Source organism: Lithobates pipiens, unplaced genomic scaffold, assembly GCF_037356315.1.
Source record: "Lithobates pipiens isolate NorthernLeopardFrog02 unplaced genomic scaffold, aLitPip1_a1.2 Scaffold_18, whole genome shotgun sequence".
Taxonomy (NCBI): domain Eukaryota; kingdom Metazoa; phylum Chordata; class Amphibia; order Anura; family Ranidae; genus Lithobates; species Lithobates pipiens.
The window spans coordinates 20828499-20836460 of NW_027507758.1; the positions used below are offsets into that span (position 1 = coordinate 20828499).

Genomic DNA, 7962 nt, shown 5'->3' on the forward strand with positions numbered 1-7962 from the left:
AGATGTAGACTAGAATACGGCAATCACTGAGCAGCAAATGATATCACCTGTCATGTTGTAGGAATTGCGTGGCAAGAAGTCAATTATAAATACTGCACCTCATCCCTAAATACATTACATCAAAAGCAACAAAGGGAAAAAATGGGATTATCATGGTGCATAGATACAGATGAACAAAAATAAGAAGAAAATATTAGAAAATATTAAAATTTTATATTACAATTTAGTTAATATCACACAATAATAAAAATACAGAAAACAAAAAAAAGAAAAAAAATGATACAATTGAATAATTAAGCATAAAATTGAAAATTGGATAGAATATATCTGACAGCCAAAAATTTGCAGCGTACTGGGCCAAGATGGCATTGGCCTTAAGATGCTGTCTGGTCAATCCTTCCCTACATGTTTCGCCATAAAAATGGCTTCCTCAGGGGCAATAGAATATAATCTCAAAGGAAGTGACAACAATTCTACAAAAGAAAAGAAAAAAAACATATGCAAATTAAAATACAAAATCAACGGCTGCATGAAATAAATAGGCACACACCATGGATCTGGACAAACCAAAACCATCCGAACCCACACACCCATCTACAGTGCCCACGTGTGATATTTATTACAATTTTGTTTTTTCTAATATTTTCTTCTTATTTTTGTTCATCTGTATCTATGCACCGTGATAATCCCATTTTTTCCCTTTGTTGCTTTTGATGTAATCACCTGTCATGTATTTCAGTTATCCTGCAAACCTGGCCTGTTAGTGGGTCCTGAGGACAGGAGTTGATGACCACTGATGTATGTCACCTGTGGGAGCTTTTTTTTTTTACAATGAACACGAGTGCCGATACTTTTTTTTTTTTTTATTACTCGCCGATACCAATTACCGTTGCCTACCGCAACTGTTTTTTTTTTTTGTTTGCTTTTGTTAGTGAATATTTTTGCACATATAAATAACTTTTCAATGCTGATAGCTGAAGTGAAAACAAGTTTTTATTGTTTTTAAAATAGACGTGAAAAAAAAAAAGTATGAAAATAATAATTAAATGGAAGAGAATAGGGAGTTAATTAACCACTTTAGCCTCAGAAGAATTTACCCCCTTCCTTACCGTAGCACTTTTTGCGATTCGGCACTGCGTCGCTTTAACTGACAATTGCGCGGTCGTGCGACGTGGCTCCCAAACAAAATTGACGTCCTTTCTTCCCCACAAATAAAGCTTTCTTTTGGTGGTATTTGATCACCCCTGCAGTTTTTATTTTTTGCGTTATAAACAAAAAAATAATGTATTTTTTTCAAAATTGACGCTATTTTTTTACTTTTTGCTATAATAAATATCCCCCCAAAAATATATAAAAAAACATTTTTTTCCCTCAGTTTAGGCCGATACGTATTCTACATATTTTTTGGTATTAAAAAAAATCACAGTAAGCGTATATTGATTGGTTTGCGCAAAAGTTATAGCGTCTACAAAATAGCGGATAGTTTTATGGCATTTTTATTAATTTATTTATTTTTTACTAGTAATGGCGACGATCAGCCATTTTTATCGCGACTGTGACATTATGGCGGACACATCAGACAATTTTGACACATTTTTGGGACCATTGGCATTAATACAGCGATCAATGCTATAAAATGGCATTGATTACTGTAAAAATGTCACTGGGAGTGAAGGGGTCAACCCCTAGGGGGTGGGGGAGGGGTTAAGTGTGTCTTAGGGGATTGTTTCTAACTGTCTGGGGGATGGTCTGTGTGTGACGTGAACACTGATTGCTGCTCCCGATGACAGGGAACAGACGATTAGGCAGAACGGGGAGATGCTGTTTACATCGGCATCTCCCTGTTCTTGAGCTCCGTGACACGATCGCTGGTATCCCCGCGGCGATTGAGTACGCTGGTCCCGCGGGTGCGGTCATGGAGCTCGCAACAGGCCCGCATAGCGGGAAATTCAAAGTAACATACGGGTATGTTACTTTGCCCAGCCGTGCCATTCTGCCGATGTATATATGCTGACAGCTGTCGGCAAGTGGTTAAGGCTGATTAGAGTAAATTAAGCGTTAATAAGGGGTTAAACAGAGGAACATCCCTTTGAACTGCAGATGAAAAACAGAAAGATACAAAAAGAAACAATGTTTCTTTTTATTTTAGTGTTTCAGCTTAATAAACAGCTGCTTTTTTTTTTTGCAACAGCTCCAATTACAGGACTTTAACACTTTAGCTGTCAACAGAGGAGACCCGCTGACAGCTCAAAGAATCGAACCTGAGAGTATGGATTTCAGGTATAAGTGCATTTGAGTGCCGCTACTTGTGCAAATACTCGGTATTGGGACCAATAGCAATACTAGTATCGGCGCAACCCTACTTTGGACTTATCAGATTCAGAAAGAAAAACCTCCAATAGAAGCTGCAGATATTTTCTGCTGCCTTCCACCCCACCTGGAGCATGATACCATTGTGTGTGAACAGTAGGGAATTGGTATCAGGCTTCCTGAAAGCTCAAATTCCACACATATATTTACAGGGTGGGGTCTCGACACACAGGAACCCCCCCCCCCACCATCGAGGAAACCTCAGCAGTCAAGCTGCTATTTTTGTATAAAAAGCTGAGAAACCGGTTCTGTGCAACCCGTCCCGACCTGGAGATGTAATGCTGTCTGAATGTCTGCAGGTCTGAAAACGCCCCTCCGAGGCTTGGCCCGCGGCATGCTCCTTCCTACCTGCTACGTGTTACCTTTTATCCTGACCCAGTCTGTGCAAATCCTCCTGTAGCGGTGTAGTTGCCACTAGCAACAAACATCCACCATATCCCCCCCCGGCAGACCCCCATATATATCTAGCAGACACAATGAACAGTCTTTTGCTTTGTTTATCGGGGGTACTACTTGGTTGGGGGGAAGGGGTATACGGGATGCCCATAGAATTGTTCATTTCGCCATCATAATTAGAGATTTTTAACAGATTAGACCAGCCTTTCTCAACCTTTTCAACACAGAGGAACCCCTGAAATAGTTCTCCGGTCTCGGGGAACCCCTGCTAAAAATGAGAAATCTACAACTCATGATACATTAGTGTGATGGTCAGTGGGAAGAATGGTCCTTACACTTGTGGTCATTGGGAAGAATTACCTCCTTACAGGTAGCTAAAAAGATGAATAGTGTCGGTGGAAACTTATCTGAGAGGCAGAAATTGCCCAATGCTGAAGGAACCCCTACAACCTCTGGAGGAACCCTGGTTGAGAATCACTGGATTAGCACATAGTTTGAGTCTGAGGGATTGATGTAAATGTTTTATCAGCTACAGCCTTTCCCCTGCATCACCATGAAGACTATTGCTCCTCCTCTGCTTAACTCCCGCAGACTATTGCTTCCCGAACTTCCTCACCCATGACCGTGGAAGGATGAGGACATCACTCTTGACCGTGTAAGGGAGATGTTCCCAGAAATCTTCTCCTCCTACACAAGCTGGAGTTATTAGTGTAATGTCACATCTTCTTTAGGCAAGAAGGACCAACTTCATCATACCCCACCGACCCGCTCCATGTAACCCCTTCATTATACCCCACCGACCCGCTCCATGTAATCCCTTCATCATACCCCAACACTCCACTCCATGTAATCCCTTCATCATACCTCACCACCCCACTCAATGTAACCCCTTCAACATACCCCACCACCCTGCTCTATGTAACCCCTTCATCATACCCTACCACTCCACTCTGTGTAACCCCTTCATCATACTCCACTGCCACCCTCTCCATGTAACCCCTTCATCATACCTCACCGCCTTGCTCCATGTAACCCCTTCATTATTCCCCACTGCCCCCACTCCATGTAACACCTTCATTATTCCCCACTCCATGTAACCTCTTCATTATTCCCCACTCCATGTAACCTCTTCATTATACTCCTCCATCCCCACTCTATGTAACCCCTTCATCATACCTCACCGCCCTACACCATGTCACCCCTTCATCATACCCTACTCCCTCAATGTAACCCCTTAATCATACCCCGCTCCATATAACCCCCTCTTCCTACTCCAGCCCTCACTCAATGTATCCCTTTCATCATACCCCCCCCACCCCCCCACCCCCACTGTTTGTAACACCTTTATTATACTCCCTGCCCCCAGTCCAGGTACTGTCTATCCCACCCCCTCTGACCCAGTTCCAGTCTACATATTCCTCTATCCTAACTCCCCCTCCCAGTCCTTGGAGCCTTCTATTCTACACCATCACCACATCCCAGTCTATGTGCAGTCCGTCTAATTCTCCATCCTACACCTTCCATATTCAGCGTAACCGTTCATCCTACCCCATACACTACAATCTAATTGATCTAATTGTTTGACCACGTTTTAAGGGTAAGAATGCAGAGGATTGACTTCATCAGTGGGTTTTTGTACCTTCATTGTCCAGTCACAGGCAGTGGGATGGATGGGGTGGGGTTCTTTCCCCTCCACTGCCGTGTAGCCTGCAGGGAGGTCCAGGACCTGGCTGTACTGTCTTGCAGAGTATTTGTCAGCATGCGACTGCCTGAACAGAGGTATGGATCAATTGCAAAGTAAAAAAGTTCACTATATATATATATATATATATATATATATATATATATATATATACACACACACACACACTTCAGCTCTGTATGTAGCTATTTGCCTGGAGTTCAGCTTTTTTTATTTTAGTATGGGAAGATGTAGTGGAGACAACGGTGCTGTGAGGAACTACACAAATCTGCATATGCAGGAAATCACCTAAATCCAGACCTATGAATGGGCCTTAAAGTGAACCTAAGCTTGATTTAAAGTGGTTGTAAACCTCAGACATGAAATCTGAACAAAGAATGTCCCTCTATAGTGTGTACTTGTCTCTACCCAGAGCACTAAGTGCCATCTCTGCCTGCTGTCTCCTTACTCTGCTATCGGCATGAGTCACTTCTGAGATGTTTTCCTGACACCAAGAGAAAAGGGTGACCTCCGGCACACAGCCTGTGATTGACAGCCTCAGCCCTGTTCCTGTGTGCTGTGTGAAGGGGGTGTCCCTTCCCTCCAATCAGCTCTCAGAACTCTCTTCAATGAGCTCTGCAGTGTGTGTAGATTCAGCTCCCTGCCCCCTGCTTTCTGAAAGCTCAGACAAGCTTTATCAATTCTAGACTTTAAACTGCTGTAGAGGGGAGATTACTGCAGTTAAGCAGGTTAATTTATATAACATATATTATATAATATAATATAACAACTTATGTAGGAGGTTTTGGTTCATCTCTGTGTGTGAGCTGAAACCAGTTCATTAGGTATATACAGGGCAGCCATTAGAAATTTTGGGGCCCCCCAGGCCTGACCGCCAACATTCCAACATTCCCCACTGGCTGTCCCACCAAATCCGCCCACTAGCCATTTTTTAACACTTACAACGTCATATATGAAAATGAACAGTGTATTATAAGTCATCAGTGCTTTCATATTTATATTTTGCCCAAAAGAGACATCCCAAACCAGCAGCTGTACGCTCTCAGCCCCCCTAACACCTGTACGTTCTCAGCCCCCCTAACACCTGTACGCTCTCAGCCCCCCTAACACCTGTACGCTCTCAGCCCCACTCACATCTGTACGCTCACTCCCCCCTCACACACGTACACAGGCACACACACACACAAACACAGGCACGTACACATGCACACACATGCACACACATGCACAAACATACACACACATATATGTACACAGACACACACATGTACACATAGGCACACACACACACACACATACATATGTACACAGACAAACACATGCACACACATGTACACAACCCCACCCTTGTTCCTCTTCAGTTGTACATTATTTCTTATTTGGAAGCTGCTGTTCCTGGTCCCAGATCTTGTGCAAAACACACGAGGAGTGCACATGCTGGAATTGACCAGAGGTGGCAGCAGAGAGCCTGATGTCAGTGACACAGCAGCAGCTGCTGACTCGCATACATTCTGAAAGTCAGCGCAGCCACGGAGCTTCCATACACCTCTCCTTCTCTCATCCTCGCCAGACAGCCGGGCCCTTCTAGACTCTCGGCCCCTTACAAGTGTGTGGGCTGTACCCCCCTGATGGCGGCCCTGGGTATATATAAGGGTCAACAACCATTGTAAAGTTTTAAAGCGCTGCCTAGAAGCAGACATCGCCTGACGCTCACCATTACATTTATTAGCCAAAATGGCTTTTTTTGGGTGCCTCTCTGATTTAGCGTCACCGTCCTGCTGGGGGCCCAACATTCCTTGTCTCCGTAGCTAAGTCCTGCCAGCTGCCATCCCCTGTCCAATCAGACTGCTTCAATGGTCAGTAAAGCCAATCACAATGAAGAGGAGGGTGGTGGTTGGTGGGGCTTCAGCAGAGAAAGTCAATAACCAAGTGGAACTTTGCTCTTTAAATGTTTGGAATTGAATAGGGATCTGCAATTAGCGGACCTCCAGCTGTTGCAAAACTACAAGTCCCATCATGCCTCTGCCTCTGGGTGTCATGCTTGTGGCTGTCAGAGTCTTGCTATGCCTCATGGGACTTGTAGTTCTGCAACAGCTGGAGGTCCACTAATTGCATATCCATGAGGTTCTCTTTAACGTCCCCTACAAAGGACCCCGTGGCAGTAAGTAAGGTGACATTTCAGGCTTCAGCTGTTTTTAGTTCTCAGAGTTCCAGAATCGGCTTCCGTGTGACCAGCCGGAGAGACCCCCGAGGAGGACAATTGTAGGAAACGTCTCTGGGGAGACACCAAACATAAAAGGCATCAGTACAATGCTGCTGGAAATGCAGGGGGGGGGGGGGGCTTATACCTTCCACAGAGGAGGGGCAGGTTCAGACATGGGGGGGGGGTGATAATAAAAAATGATATTCAGCCCAGAGAAACCCTTCAGAGGCTCAACCAGATGATAGATGGAAAAAAACAGGAGAAGTTCTGTTTAATTCTGTACAGAATGTAATGTAAATGCTCTGCTGTAAGGCAGCCCAACCTGACCACATAGGCCTGGGGTAGTTGGACCCTCTGCACCCCCTGTAGGTACCCCTAGTCTTCCTCCCTACCTCCCTTAAAGCAGAAAACCTTTAAGGAGGTAAACCTCAGACATGAAATATGAACAAAGCACACCCCTCTATAGTGTGTACTTGTCTCTACCCAGAGCACTAAGTGTCATTTCTGTCTGCTGCCTCCTTCCTCTGCTATCTGCATGAATCACTTCTGACAAGTTTTCCTGACACCAAGAGAAAAATGGTGACACGGGAAGGAGCTCCAGTCTCAGCTCTGTTCCTGTGTGCTGTCCCTCCAAACAGCTGTCCGAGCTCTCCTCACTGAACTCTGCAGTGTGTAATTTCAGCTCTCCACCTCCTTTTTTCTTTCTGACACCTCTGACAAACTTTATAAAGTGTGTACTTTATATGTAGTCTTCTCCTCTCTACACCCATTCAAACAGGTACAACTTATGTAGGAGGATTTCTACATGTCACCTGAGGCCAGTCACTTCACTTGGGTATGTGTAAGAGATTATAGCCACTTTAAAGTCCACTGTCAGCCCATGAACACTGGTGCGCAGTCGTTTTGGAACAGGAAGGGGTCATCCCCAAATTGTTCCCACAAAGTTGGGAGCATGAAATTGTCCAAAATGTCTCGATATGTTGAGGCCTTAAGAGTTCCCTTCACTGGGACTAAGGGGCCAAGCCCAACCCCTGAAAAACAACCCCCCCACACCATAATCCCCCCTCCACCAAATGATTTGAACCAGTGTACAAAGCAAAGGTCTGGCTTGCAATTTCCACTCTAATTCATCCTAAAGGTGTTCTATCGGGTTGAGGTCAGGACTCTGTGCAGGCCAGTCAAGTTCCTCCACCCCAAACTCGCTCATCCATGTCTTTATGGACCTTGCTTTGTGCACTGGTCTAAATCATTAGCCCACATCATAATCCCCCCTCCACCAAATGATTTGGAC

At 44.6% G+C, this 7962-nt stretch overlaps 1 long non-coding RNA gene across 1 annotated transcript; it reads right to left on the minus strand.

Moving 5' to 3' along the window:
* Nucleotides 1-241: 241 nt before the first annotated feature.
* Nucleotides 242-6299, minus strand: LOC143990027 (uncharacterized). Its single transcript, XR_013277113.1, has 3 exons — nucleotides 6183-6299; nucleotides 4406-4535; nucleotides 242-473 (listed from the first exon to the last, which is right to left on the minus strand). It is a non-coding gene; the product is annotated as an uncharacterized LOC143990027 (long non-coding RNA).
* Nucleotides 6300-7962: the final 1663 nt, after the last annotated feature.